The sequence below is a fragment of the Salvia miltiorrhiza genome, chromosome 4, assembly GCF_028751815.1.
Source record: "Salvia miltiorrhiza cultivar Shanhuang (shh) chromosome 4, IMPLAD_Smil_shh, whole genome shotgun sequence".
Lineage (NCBI taxonomy): Eukaryota > Viridiplantae > Streptophyta > Magnoliopsida > Lamiales > Lamiaceae > Salvia > Salvia miltiorrhiza.
This window is the reverse complement of record NC_080390.1, coordinates 26895329-26911671: the sequence shown is the minus strand read 5'-3', so window position 1 is coordinate 26911671 and position 16343 is coordinate 26895329.

Here is a 16343-nt window from a genome sequence, read left to right as displayed (position 1 = left end):
CTTGGGCACATGATTTAATAAAATTGGTGATGATTTTGATGTAGTGGAGAAAATTTTGATATAGTGGAAAAAAGGTCTCACCACTTTATGAGACGTGTGGTTGAGATTGAATTTTAAGTGGATTTTTTATAAATAAAAAGTGTTAGTAAGGATAAAATATTAAAGAGGATGGTGGGACCATTGTCTTAAAAGGAAAGTGACATAATCTTGGTGGACGCCCGATATAGTAATTGTGACATAATCTTGACGGACGAAGAGAGTAATTAACTTCCAAACATCATCTTATATGGAGTTTGAAAAAACATAATAAACTTTTGTGCATCATTACATTTGAAGCTTAAAATACCATAACTAAGTTTCAAGCATTATTCCATTTTGAGTTTGAAAAATAAAACTGACTCGTGACCATCGTCTAGTTTGAAGTTTGAAAGACCATAACTAAGTTTTGAGAATCATCTCGTCTAAGGCTTGAGAAAATTGATGTTAGATTCAAATTATATCATATCAATTTATTTAGTATTTTAATTGGTAAATTTTCATAAAAAATCAATGTTTAATCATTTTTTTTTAAATGTGCAAAATATCTTATTTTATGATTAAATTAAAATGAAGAAATAATTTATTAACACAAATATTTATTTTTAAAAATAAAATTAAATATTTTTTTATTTAATTAAATAAATTTGATCAACTTAAATTGACAAAGCAATTCAAATTGTATTAATCTCAATCACTCCACCAATTAAATGTGGGTATTTGGTTTGGAGAGTAAGAGCATCCTTTTATATAGGTTTTTATTTTGGTGAATTCTCATAAAAAAAACAATACTTAGATAAATAAGAATGAAGAGATATGTAAATGTTTGGAAAATTAGGATGAATAAAAATGCAAAAATATGACGATAGCACATAGGAATAGCACATATATATATATATATATATATATATATATGATGATTTTAATACATATTCTCGTCATAAACATATAATAATACCAACTAATTTCTTGAATTTATTTAAATTTATAATTTATATATATAGGGGGGGAGGGGGCGCTCCAATGAGACCCCCTAATTTTCGTGTAACATGAGGCACGATCTGGTGCGTTTATTTTATCAATCCTATGGCTGATATTATATCTAGAGGGAGATTTTTTTTTTTGCAGGGTTCGAATCCTGTAGGGAGCAGAATATTTTAAGTTTTGTTATTCATCAGTATATATTGAATTGTTCATCAGTATATATTGCCTTGTTCATCAATATATATATATATATATATATATATATGTCTTATTTATTACTACCAATTTTTTAAATTTTGTTTTTCATCAGTATATACATTTTGTTCGTTAGATATATGTCTTGTTCATTAGTATTATATGTCTTATTCATTGTCCTCGTGTTACACGAAAATTAGGGGGTCTCACTAGAGCGCACCCCTATATATATACATATATATAATCAAATAAAATATATAAAGAAATAATTGGTCAATAATCTTGATAAAATTTCAAATAATAAGAACCTATTTATTTCAAATATATTTTTATTATTTTTTCAAAGTTAAGTATCTTTTTATTTAAATTTATAAATGGTAAACTTAATTTAACAATAATTTTATTTAAACTTTGAATTGTGAGATTTAATATAAATTCAATATATATGAGAATGTGTAAGATCAATTCAAGAAGGATAATTTATGTGAAATTATTTTTCATGAGTAAATTAAATAGAAGAATCTATTTGTTTTAAATGCATCTCAAAAGTATCCTTTTATTTATATTTTTTTTTCATGGCGAAGTTCAATAAAGATCAATGTGAGAATGATAAAATATCAATGTGGGAACGATGATAAGCTAATATTTTAGTGAAGATTAAACATTTTATTTAGATATATCATTATGAGATTAATGTGGGAATGAAGATTTATTTCAAATTATTTTATATGACCTAATTAAATTGAAGAATTTTTTTTATTTTATATATATCTTGGTATCATTTTCTTTATTTTATATGATCCAATTAAATTGAATAACTTATTTATTTAAAATACATGTAAGTATTATTTTATTTATTTTATATGATCAAATTCAATTGAAGAACATATTTATTTCAAAAACATCTATACTTTTATTTAGGTTTGAAAATATCGAAATCTAATTATAATTTTTTTAGACCTTGAAAATTATGAAGTTTAACATAAATATAAATTTAATGTGAAATACTATTGCAACTATAAAAAAATGTGGTAAACTATTTTTTGTCTGAAATACATATTATAAGTATTTATTTATCAATATTTTCTCATGATTAAATTTAATAGAATATCAATGTGGGAAAGATATATAGATGATCTAATGTATTCATGAAGATTGAGCCTTTTATTTAGGTTGTGAATTAATGAAGTTTAGTTGTTAGGTCTGGAGGGTCTCGAATAGGTGTATGGGGGGGAGGGAATACACCTATAGACTATTTTCGATCTTTACAAGAGATCAAAACGAAACTTCAAACTCAAACTCACACAACCTGTTTACTAAAAAGAGTTTTGACCAAAACAGGGTTGACGACTGATACTGAATACTCTTCAGTAAAGAGTTATCAGTTAAGTCAAAGAACTTAACTGATGCACGTAAGGCTTCAGTCGAGTTTGTGAAACAGAGATGTTATGAATCTTACTGAATATCAGAAGATAGATCAGTTAAACTGATAATACACGCAGCGAAAAACTTTTGTTTCGCAATAGCCTGTGAGTTAAACACGTTGTCAGTCTTTAGGTTTCTCTTTGCAATTAATCAGTTTTCAGTTTGCGAAGGGAAGAATACAAGTAAGAAAGTAAATACTGAAAGTTATAAATAACACAGAGATTTTTACGTGGTTCGGAAAACACTTCCTACATCCACGGTCGGTTGATCAGACCAACAACTTCACTGGCAAGTGCTTACGAGTGCACAGCAAACCTGAACGTGTGCTTGCGGGTGCACACAACCGAAACAACTGAAGATCCAATCGTCAGTACCAACACGTCTTGTTGGATTTCTCACTCCTAGCACGCACTGGGCACTAGGATCTCACGGAGACAGAACACCTTTCTGAATTCCTTTACAACACAAACACTCGATTCAGTAGGTTGAAGGGAGGTTTGAAAACTTGCCATCTGAACTTCAAAGAACAAGTTCTTTGGAGTTAGTTTAACCTAGGCTTTGGATAAACAAGATTTACCTAAGGTCTAAGAGAATATATGTAATCAGCAGTGACTGATTTTTGGCTTTGGGATTCTCTTCTTCGATTCAAACTTTGGAGAGTCTGGGCTTTAGTTGAGAACCAATTTTGGCAGCGTTTCAGCTTATGTCGTTGAATCGGTGAAGATTGAAGTGATCCTCGAGCGCTATTTATAGGAGAAGTCTTGAATAGATCCGTTGGCGGAGAAGGTCTTCAAGATTTCTTCCGTTAGAGAGTAATTTGAATTTGGGCTGATGCTTCAATCTTCGAGGTTCCTTGTTTGGTGAGAACGGCTATGTTGAAGAGCAGGAGATGCGACATCTTTGAAAGGGTAATCACCAAAGAGGAATGACCTCTGCAGAGAAAGGACGATCCTGAGATCTCTGCGTTTAATGCGGCTGTACATCTAGAGTTCGTGGCTTCCTTTGAACGTTGGAGGTTCAGTCCGAGGAAGAATATTTAACTGATACTTGACTTTAGTATTAGTCCGCTGATTCCACGTGGCTCGCATTAAGTAATCAGTCAAAAACTGATTCTTCGACTGATGCTTCAGTCGGCAACTTCAGTCTTCAGTCTTCAGTCATTCGTTTTTCAGTCTTCAGTCTTTAGAACAGCAACTAAACTATAAAAAGAACTCTAACACTTGAGTTCAAGCAGTTCTAGTCTATTATAAAAGAAACCTATTGATTTTGGTATCATCAAAACAAGGATTATGATATTTCATTAAGTTCCCAACATTAGTAGAAATTCAATGTGGGATAGATGAAAACAAATGTAAAAATATCATAAAGTGTAGAATTGAGAGTGAAACTGTAACGCCCCGCATTTCCCTAGCTAAATTTAGAGTAAATTTTGCACTTAGAAGTAAGATGATTCACGCCGGATAAAAGAAAATGAATTTATTTAATTCCAACAAAAATGATTTACAAAAGCATTTGTAAATTTTAGTCATTTGAATTTATATGCATTGCATATTTATTTAATTTAGCATTCAAGCATTTTCACAAGCTTTTAGTCAGCAAACCCTGAAGAAATATTACAGTTCCCATAATTCAACCCAGAAGATTTATTTGTCAAATCAACACCCATGACCTAAGCTCCTACCAGCCACCCTACACACCATGCTGTGTACCTCCAAGCTCCCCAAAATTAACTCTTAGCCATACTTTGCAGAGGCAATCAACTCCAACACTCCTACTCCTCCTCTGCCAATTTAAAGTTACTGCAACCAAACTCCTCTGCTCACTCTCCGACCTATTCGAAGCACACTACCACCACTTTAGAAATTCTTTCAACTTCAAGATATCTTCCAAGTTCTTGCTAAAATTCAAGTGTAGAGGTAAGGATTCAAATTATTCTTTTACTCTCTTAAGAAGAGCAGCCCTTCATCTCAATAATGTTCATTTCTGAATTTTCCAGCCAACAACCAGACGTGAACACCCATTTCAAACTTCACCAAGGTAACCACTTGAATTTCTGCTTACCATCACTCTCACAGCAAACTTCAAACTTGTAAAACTCAACATATGCACAGCACCCCATATAGCATTCTCAGTGATCAAACAAAATGGCATTTACAAATGCATCTACATACACTCTGTTTTATATATATATACACGTTTACATACAAGCATGAATCTGTTTTTGAAAGAAAAGTAGAAGAATGATTAGAAGCATGTTGTTAAAAATGGAGTCTTGAACTTGTTTGTGCTTGAGCCGTTGATGTTGTCGGGTGGGAGTCGTTGTAGTGTGTCGGGTCTGAAAAGAATCGAGGGAGGCGGCGGCGACGCCGCCGCTGCCAGGAGAGGAGACGGCGCAGGGGGGCGTCTGAGAAAGGAGAGAGTCAGTCAGGGGAGGCTAAGCCTAGGGCTCCGGCGGGCGGCCCTGTTGCTGTCAGTCGGAGCGAGGGACCAGGGTGTTCAGGCGGCTCCACCGTTAGTTGTCCAAAGCAGGGGAATGAGAGGGAGGCGACAAGGCGGGGCCTTGTCGCTGCTGTCGGCGGAGAGAGATATAGGCAGAGGGAGGCCAGAGCGCGGCGGCCCTGCCGCTGTCGCTCGGCCACGGACGGAGGGAGAGAAGAGAGGAGGCTGAGGGCAACTGGATTGGGGAGGCTAGGGTTCAGGCGCAGCAGCGGCCCGTCGCTGTTGTAGCCGATCAGTTGAGGGTGAGGAAGAAGTGGCCTGAGCGACGTTCGTCGCCGGGCACGATGGAGTAGCAGCGGAGGTGGAGTCTGTCGCCGCTCGCTTCTCCGGCGAGCGTCCGCGGCGGAAGAGCAGTTGAGAGAGAGAGACGAGCAGTTGAGAGAGAGGGGAAACTGATGTATGTGTGTGTGTGCGTGACTGATAGGGAGGGGGGAAGAAAAGAAGGGAGTTGGGCTAGGGTTGAAGTTGGGCTACTGTGTTGGGCCGATTTTTATTTAGTTGAGTTGGGCCTTTACTTTGTTAAATCAGTTGGGCTGATTGGTTTATTTCAGCTGGACCTTATTTAAATCCCCTTTGGGTCAGTTATTATTTTAAACTTTGGGCTGCCCTATTTTTAATTAATTGAACTATTAATTAGTTTAATTAATTTATTCAATGATTAGTTTTCATAATAATATTATATTATTATTATGTGCATATTTTGAGTAAACACTTATTATATGCGAAGCATGACATGAAATTGCATTATATTTTGCAATAAAAGTACTCATAATTTAATTGGTTTATTTATAAATCCAATTATTTAAGAAAAACCGAGTAAGGATATTGTTGGTGTCCTTAACTCAAGAATTTAGTTTTCAATTATTTATTTACTAAATTTTGAAAACCCGGCGTGATGAATCAAGTATGTTTAGTACATCCACTAAGACTTTAAGTTAGCTTCACGAGACCTATTAAGAATAGAATTTCTTGTAGGCTTTATGAACCAAGGGGATGAGCGCTGCTTTCCCAAGACGAGTTTATGTGATTATGATCTTCAGGCTTTGCCTATCCAGGTGGGCTTACTTTCCAAATGTACAAAGTATGATTGAGTTATTAAGCTCTAAATGTTTCAATGAAATGCAAATTATTTATTCAATGAAATGCAAACTGTTTATCCAATAAAATGTTTATGTGCACTCTGCTCTGTTTAAGGCTCGCAAAGTTAATCAATTGAGGTTCTCTTATGACCTAACACGTTGTCTGAGAATCGTGTACACATGCTAGTTGACCTGGTGGGTTGATCTCCATCGGGCACTGGCCAGAGGCGTTATAAGGGTGCTCGACGGGATGTGTTCCGGAGCATGTATCATGTAAGGCCTGCCTGGGTAGCGTCCCGAGGTCAATTTAACTTGTCTGAGTTACGTCCTCAGGGCAAGTGCAATGGGAGAAATGGATCCGTCGGTGGCTAGAGGTCCGGGATCACAGCGAGTAACAGAAAGGGAGTGTGACATGTGCGCACAAATGAAAGAAATATTTTAACATGCTTAGAAGTTATTTCACTTTAAAACCTTCTAAGTCATGTCAAGTATGATTGGATAAACTGTCTTTACGAAAATATGAAATGTTTATGAAAATGCATGCCCACTGAGTACATTAGTACTTAGCCCAAAAATACTTTCAAATGTTTTCAGGTTGGCTGGCCGGTGCTGACGGGACGGAGCTGAGGCTAGAGTTAAATTCCTATGTTAGACTTCCGCTGTAGCAATTACTCATATCCGTCTTTTGTTATCCCAACTTAAGACTTTCATGTTAAATTTCAAATGATATACCTGACCGAGCTTAGACTCTTCACTACTAGATTTATGCTAATGAATGTCGGTTGTCAGAAGCATGAAACAAAACTTGTGATCCAAAGGGGCAAAGCCCGACTTAATATTTTATTTCTCGGCTTTAACAAGGTTTTTCCCTTGTTTATTTCCATGAATTATTCACACCTCGATTGTATTTATTCATTCAAGAATTGGGGTGTGACAGAATGGTATCAGAGCCTAAGTTTTCTTTCATGACTCTGATAACCATAAGCTTTTGATGTCGAGTCTAAAATAGTATCTCTAGACTTCTAAGAATGTCAGTAGCCCTCAGCTCGCCGTCACACTGCCGCAACTAAGGTACGATAATAGTTTCAAAAATATACATATATGTATTTCAGATGTTATGAAAGTTTTCAAGAAAATGTGCGCCTTATGTTTACAATGCTATGTGAATGTTTTTTGTCGTGTTTGGGACTACCCGAACCCATAACGACTCAATGAATGTATTTCGTGTTTGGGACTACCCGAACCCATAACGACTCAATGAATGTATTTCGTGTTTGGGACAACCCGAGCCCTTAACAAATCAATGTATGTATGTATGTATGGTCGAGTTAGATTCCTTGAATCTTTCCGGCATAAGCAAAGTTTTTCATGAAAGGGACATTTAATGTCCATATGACTCAAAATTTCAAAGAAAGCAAATATATGTATGTATGTATGTATGAATGAATGATGAGAAAGCTTTATGTTATCATTTTAGGTTCACTGCCTATATGATTAGAATGATGAGTTCTTTTACAAACCGTTTGAGAACCACCCAATAATGCCTTACGAATGTTAGTCGTGATAGCACCGCTAGAACGACATAGAATGGACCTATATGATACCAAAGATTTATGATTGAAGTACTTAGAAGTAAGTGCTTTAAGTTAGAAGTTGACTTAGAGCTTTATAAGAGATAAGAAGTTGACATGATTAGGGGTGAAGCTCCCATTTGACTGAGTGATTCGTTGTGCTGGGTCTGGCCAGCCCACATAACTAAGATCTTGGTGATTATCAATTAGGATTTTGACCTTGAGTAGAGCGTCATCCCAATGTATAGACTCACACTATGTAGTTGTCACAATAAGATCTTCACGATAAGCACAGTAATGACTAGAATGACTTAGTTTGCTGTCAGTTCTCGAAGTACTAGAAGGTGATATTCTCACAGTTAGAAAGATACACTAAGCATCAACCTATCTTTTGACCGTCAGTCGGTAGAAACAAAGCAACTTCTGGAATCCCAAGTGGAGAACCGGGGCAGATAACTAGTATGATAGAGTTTTCAACAAAATGTCAGGACGTGCTCCAAATATGGTGGACACTTATGAGAAACGTGTGAAGGAGTTCGCAAACGAATGGCGTCATGAGATATTCAATTCCCCTATCAAGCCAAAGAAATATTACGTAGGAGCAACCAACGAGCAAGACTCTCACCATCGAATCACTGCTACCAAGGGAGAATGGGAAGACTCCGACACAATCTGGATATACACCACCTCAAGATGTGGTGAAGGAAAGAAAATGAAATGAAGAAAACAACAGAAACTTCGAGAATAGAAAAAGGACTTTAGAGTAAGACTTAAGATCCAACCAGCCTCAGAGCCAACAACCTCACGCTAGAAGGGTGATTGTTTCGGCTAAAGTGTCAAAAGCTCCATCAATAGGAATGTTCAAAGGAAGCAAATACTTGTTTTAAACTGCAGAGAACTTGAACACTATGTCTCATTAGCCCCAAAGTTGAATTACCTTACTTATGACTTAAAACTCGTTGTGGTTGTGCACGTGTTGGAAATTTGGAGACACTATCTCTACGGAGTTAAGTGTGGGGTCCTGGCAGATTACAAGAATTTGAAGTGCTTTTTCGAGCAAAGGGATTTGAATGTAAGACAACAGAGACGCCTCGAACTAGTGAAGAATTATGATGGTACCATCAATTGGAAATTAAGATAAGATGTCTCGTCACTAAATATGAAGTACTGATTGGTGATTGCCTTATTCAGTTTAGTAATTGTTCACCATCCGGAGACAATGTCAAGCTGTGTAGTTGCATCAATAGTTAAGTGTGAATTGCGAGAGAGGATTATGAAAGCACGAAATGAAAATGGATATTGGCGAGAAAATGTGTCTCGCCTCAAGAATAAGAAAAACAAAAGGATTCACGAAAGTCAGGAATAATGCACTAATGGTTAGTGGAGGATTGTGGATGTATACACTAAGTATGTGATTAAGAAAGATGAAATAGTCCAAGCTTAGGGCTTAAGTTATGAAGAGAAATCAGTTTAGTGACTAGATTGCAAGGTTCAAGTTTTACGGAACAATGATATTGTTCTCGTCATGTAGTGGAACCATCACAGGATGGAAAAGGCCACAAAAGAGATGAATGAAACGAATGACTAGTATCACAAGCTAGAATACCAGATATGCAATTCCGAGGACGGAATTTTTATAAGGAGGGAGGGATGTAACGCCCCGCATTTCCCTAGCTAAATTTAGAGTAAATTTTGCACTTAGAAGTAAGATGATTCACGTCGGATAAAAGAAAATGAATTTATTTAATTCCAACAAAAATGATTTACAAAAGCATTTGTAAATTTTAGTCATTTGAATTTATATGCATTGCATATTTATTTAATTTAGCATTCAAGCATTTTCACAAGCTTTTAGTCAGCAAACCCTGAAGAAATATTACAGTTCCCATAATTCAACCCAGAAGATTTATTTGTCAAATCAACACCCATGACCTAAGCTCCTACCAGCCACCCTACACACCATGCTGTGTACCTCCAAGCTCCCCAAAATTAACTCTTAGCCATACTTTGCAGAGGCAATCAACTCCAACACTCCTACTCCTCCTCTGCCAATTTAAAGTTACTGCAGCCAAACTCCTCTGCTCACTCTCCAACCTATTCGAAGCACACTACCACCACTTTAGAAATTCTTTCAACTTCAAGATATCTTCCAAGTTCTTGCTAAAATTCAAGTGTAGAGGTAAGGATTCAAATTATTCTTTTACTCTCTTAAGAAGAGCAGCCCTTCATCTCAATAATGTTCATTTCTGAATTTTCCAGCCAACAACCAGACGTGAACACCCATTTCAAACTTCACCAAGGTAACCACTTGAATTTTCCAGCCAACAACCAGACGTGAACACCCAATGTTCAGTCTTCGTTGGTAACTGCAGTCTTCAGTCTTCAGTCTTCGTTCTTCAGTCTTCAGTCTTCAGTCTTTGACACCGCAACTAAACTAGAAACGAACTCTAACACTTGAGTTCAAAAACGATTCTAGTCTATTACATTTAAGTCCTATGAATTTTGGTATCATCAAAACAAGGGTTAGGATATTCCACAAGGTTCCCAACAGAGAGCTCTACAATATGTAGATAATTGATATAGTACATAGATAAATAACAAAATATATATAAAAAAAGAGTGGATTTTGAAAATAACCACTTTTATATAGTAAAAATAAATTTTACCCACTCAAATATAAACTTAAAAAAATACTCACTTTTGTGTTAAAGGACTAAATTACCCTTCTATATAAATGGGCAAACCCTAGCCTCCTCTCATTCTCTCATTTCTCTCTCTCTCTCTCTATCTCTCTCTCTACACGCTCTCTCATCTCTCTCTTTCTCTCTCTGGATCTCTCTCTTCCAAGCGGCGTCGCCGCATGCTCCCACGGCCACCGCCAACTCCATCGCCTACGACGAGGCCAGCAGTAGAGCTACCGACCCCGGCGGCGGCGAATCCATCGTCTCCGCTTCTCCGATCTCAGCCGGCGCCGATTTCTCTCTCTCTCTCTCGATCTCTCTTTAAATCATCCACCTCCACCACCGTGTTGCCGCCGCTGCTGTCGTCGGCTTCCTCCCTGCTTGCGAAAATCTAGCGGCTGCATTGTTCTGCTTCTGATCGCGTCCAGCAGAGCCTGACCTATGCCGCGCCGCCCCGCCCTTCACCACGCCGCCGCCTCAGCTCCGGCTAGAGTAAGACACAAATCTGAAGATCTCCGTCAGCGTCTACGAGGATCTCAGATTATTTCTCTATCTTGGAATCATTGGGATGAGAATGAGAATGATTTAGGGATTCTAGATTTTGGGGATTGTTCTTATTCAATTACTTTAAGAAAGTATGCCATTTAGAAGAGAAATTTGAGGAAAAGTTGAATTCAATTTGAATTTAATCGAAAAAAAAATATAAGTAACGAAAAATTTAATAAAAATCGCGCAATTTTATACAAATGTTCTTGAATTCACAACCAGGTTTATGAATTCACAACTGAATTATCGGCGTTGGTTGTGAATTCACAATTGGAATAGTGTTGATTGTGAATTCACAACTTGAAATAGTGTTGGCTGTGAATTCAAGTTTTATCGGTTGTGAATTCACAACTTGAAATAGTGTTGGTCGTGAATTCACGCGAATTCACAACCAACACTTGTTATTCACAACCAATACTTGAATTCACAACCAGTGAACAGTGGGTATTTGTAACAAATTTATATGTAAGGGTAAAATGGTAAATGTGGGTATTTTTTTTAAGTTTTTATATTAGTGGGTAAAATTTATTTTTACTATATAAAAGTGGCTACTCTTATATATTAACACAAAAAAAATCAAATTTAATGTACATATTTGGATATTATACAATTGATTAAACTCATTTTGAATTTATAAATCCATACCCGTAATCGTTTGAAAATTAATAAAGAATTATTTACTATACATTTTGATTGAGGACCAATTTATAATAATACCCACTATACTCGTACTTATTTAAGTTATTGAAATATATAGATAATTAAATATAATTTGTTACCTTAACTGATCATCCGTCTCAATAAAAACTCGAAAGATGAAAGGCTAATATATGAATAAAAATTATGCCTTTTATTTAGATATATCTTTATGAGATTAGTGGGGGAGTGAAGTTTATTTCAAATTATTTTACTTGACCAAAATTAAATTGAAGAAATTATTTATTTCGTATATATCTTAGTGTTGGGAACCTTGTGGAATATGCTAATCCTTGTTTTGATGATACCAAAATTCATAGGTCTTAATTGTAATAGACTAGAACAGTTTTGAACTCAAGTGTTAGAGTTCGTTTCTAGTTTAGTATGCGGTTCTGAAGACTGAAGACTGAAGATTGAAGACTGAAGGACGAAGGACTGAAGACTGAAGATACCAACTGAAGTATCAGTTGAAGAATCAGTTTGGAACTGATTACTTAATGCGTGCCACAGACTGATACTAAAGTCAAGTATCAGTTGAACATTCTTCCTCGGACTGATCTTCCAACGTTCAAAGGAAGCCACGTACTCACAAGAGTACAGCCGCATTAAATGCAGAGATCTCAGAATCTTATCTCTGCAGAGGTCATTCCTATTTGGTGGTTACTTTATCAGAGACGTCACATCTCCTGTCCCTCAAGATAGCCGTTTTCACCAGACAAGGAACCTCGAAGATTGAAGCATCAACCCAAATTCGAATTGCTCTCCAACCGTTCTACGCCAACGGATCTATTCAAGAGTTCTCCTACAAATAGCGCTCGAGGATCACTTCAACCTTCACCGATTCAACGACATAAGCTGAAGCTCTGCCAAAATCGCTACTCAGCCTAAAGCTCAACCTCCCCAAAGCTTGAATCGAAGAAGAGAATTCCAAAGCTAAAATCAGTCACTGCTGATTACATACATTCTCTTAGACCTTAGGCAAACCTCTGTTTACCCAGAAGCCTAGGTCAAACTTGCTACAAAGAACTTGTTCTTTGCAGTATAGTTGGCACTCGTTCAAACCTCCTTTCCAAAAGAAAGATTTGAGTGTTTTGAGTGATTCGGAGTTCAGAAAGGTTTTCTGACTCTGAGAGTCTTAGCGCGGGTTGTGCTAAGCAAGAGAAATCCGACACAAGTGAAGTGTGGGTACTGAAGAAGGATTTTCTTCAGTGGTACGGTTGTGTGCACCCGGCAAGCACACGGTTTGGTTTGCAATGCACCCGTTAAGCACTTGCGGAGTGGATTGTTGGTCTGATCAACCGACCGTGGATGTAGGAAATGGTTTTTCCGAACCAAGTAAAAGTCTCTGTGTTGTTTACAGCTTTCAGTTTTACATTCCTACTTGTGTTGTTTCATTTGATAAACTGAATACTGAATAACTGCAAAGAGAAACCTAAGACCAACAACGTGCTCAACCGAGGCTATTGCAAAACTAAATTTAATTTCCGTTGCGTATGATATCAGTCTGACTGATCTATCTTTTGATAGTTAGGAAGAGTGTTATCATCTCTATTTTAGCAAACTCGACTGAAGTCCATATGTGCATCAGTTAAGTTCCAGCAACTTAACCGATAACTCCTTATTGAAGAGTTTTCAGTATCAGTCGTCAACCCTGTTCGGTCAAAACTGCTTTCAGTTAAACATGCGTCTGTGTTTGCATGCAAAGTTTCGTTTAGATCTCTATCTTGAGATCTCTTTCTTTGAGGAAAAGAAAAATAGCCCATAGGTGTATTCCCCCCCCTATACACCTATTCGAGACCCCCCGGGACCTAACACTTAGTATCATTTTCTTTATTTACATGACCAAATTAAATTGAATAACTTATTTATTTAAAATACATTTAAGTATCATTTTTTATACGACCAAATTCATTTGAATAACCTATTTATTTCGAGAATGTCTATACTTTTATTTAGGTTTTCAAATATTGAAATCTAATTACAATCTTCTTAGACTCAAATTATGAAGTTTAATATAAATCTAATATGAAAAACTATTGCAACTATAAAAAAAATATGGAATACTATTTATTTGAAATACATATCATAAGTATTTCTTTATCAAGGTTTTCCCATAATTAAATTTTATAGAATATAAATGTGGGAAAGATAGATGAGCTAATATATTCATGGAGATTGGCCCTTTTATTTAGGTTATGAATTGATGAAGTTTAGTATAAATTCAATGTGGGATAGATGAAAACAAATGTAAAAATGTGAGAGTGCCACATTGGATAAAGAATAGTGGAGACCTCTCAATATGTAGATAATTGATATAGTACATAGATAAATAACAAAATATAAAAAATCAAATTTAAGGTACATATTTGGATATTATACAATTGATTAAAATCATTTTAAATTTATAAATCCACACCTGTATTCGTTTGAAAATTAATAAAGAATTATTTACTATACATTTTGATTGGGGACCAATTTATAGTAATACCCACCACTAGTCATACTTACTTAAGTTATTGAAATATATAGATAATTAAATATAATTTGTTACCTTAGTTGATCATCTCAACCAAAATTCAAACGATGAAAGGCTAATATATGAATGGAGATTAAGTGTTTTATCTAGATTATTATGAGATTATTTGGAAATGAGGATTTATTTCAAATTAATTTGAAGAACTTATTTATTTAATATATATCTTAGTATCATTTTCTTTATTTCATATGACCAAATTAAATTGAATAACCTATTTATTTAAAATATATGCAAGTATCATTTTATTTATTTTATATAGCCAAATTCAATTGAATGTGGAAAACTATTGCAATTATATATATATAAAAAAATATGAAAAACTATGTGCTTGAAATACATAATTTAAGTATTTCTTTATCTAGATCTTCAATGATTAAGTTCAATAGAATATTAATGTGAGAATGATGAAAAACTAAAATCTGAATGAAAATTAAGCTTTTTATTTAGGTTATGAGTTTAATGTGAAAATGAGGATTATTTCAAATTATATACATGATCAAATTAAATTGAAGAACTTATTTATTTAATATATATCTTACTATCATTTTCTTTATTTTATATGATCAAATTAAATTAAATTACTTATTTATTTAAAATATATCTAACGATCATTTTATTTACTTTAACCAAGTTCAGTTTAAGAACCTATTTATTTCATAAACTGTTAGGTCCGGAGGGTCTCGAATAGCTGTATGGGGGGGGAATACACCTATAGGCTATTTTTCGAAAATGAAACTTTAAATACAAACTGACTCAACCTTTTTACTGAAAAGAGTTTTTTCAAAATAAGGTTGACGACTGATACTGAATACTCTCCAATAAGGAGTTATCAGTTAAGTCAAAGACCTTAACTGATACACGTAAGGCTTCAGTCGAGTTTGTTAAACAGAGAGATGTTATGAATCTTACTGACTATCAGAAGATAGATCAGTTAGACTGATAACACACGCAGCGGAAAAAATTTGTTTCGAAATAGCCTGTGATATTAATCAAGTTGTCAGCAGTTAAGTTTCTCTTTGCAATTAATCAGTTTTCAGTTTAAGGAAGTAAAAGCACAAGTAAGAAGGTAAATAATGAAAGCTGTAAATGACACAAAGATTTTTACGTGGTTCGGAAAACACTTCCTACATCCACGGTCGGTTGATCAGACCAACAACTTCACTGGGCATGTGCTTACAGGTGCACATCAAACCGATGCGTGTGCTTACGGGTGCACAACAAACTTGAACGTGTGCTTGCGGGTGCACAACAAACCGAAACGACTGAAGAGCCTATCTTCAGTACCAACACGCTGGATTGGATTTCTCACTCCTAGCGCACACTGGGCACTAAGATCTCACGGAGACAAAACACTGGTCTGAACTCCTTTTCGATACAAACTCTCAATTCGGTCTGTTGAAAAGAGGTTTGAAAACTTGCCAACTAAACCACAAAGAACAAGTTCTTTGCAGTCAGTTTTACCTAGGCTTTGGATATACAATATTTGCCTAAGTTCTAAGAGAATGTATGTAATCAGCAGTGACTGATTTTTGGCTTTGTGATTCTCTTCTTCGATTCAAACTTTGAGGAAGCTTGGTTTTGCTGAGTAACGAATTCGGCAGCGTTTCAGCTTATGTTGTTGAATCGGTGAAGATTGAAGTGATCCTCGAGCGTAATTTATAGGAGACGTCTTGAATAGATCCGTTGGCGGAGATGGTCTTCAAGATTTCTTCCGTTAGAGAGTAATTTGAACTTGGGCTGAGGCTTCAATCTCCGAGATTTCTTGTTTAGTGAGAACGACTAGTTTGAAGAGCAGGAGATGAGACATCTCTGAAAAGGTAATCACCAAAAGAAATGGCCTTTGCAGAGAAAGGACGATCCTGAGATCTCTGCATTTAATGCGGTTGTACTTCTGGAGTGCGTGGCTTCCTTTGAACTCTAGACATTAAGTCCGAGGAAGAATGTTTAACCGATACTTGACTTTAGTATCAGTCCGCTGAATCCACATGGCGCGCATTAAGTAATCAGTCGAAACTGATCCTTCGACTGATAAGTTAAATATCAGTATTTGACTTTGCCTTAATTGTTACATCAGTCGGCATCTTCAGTCTTCAGT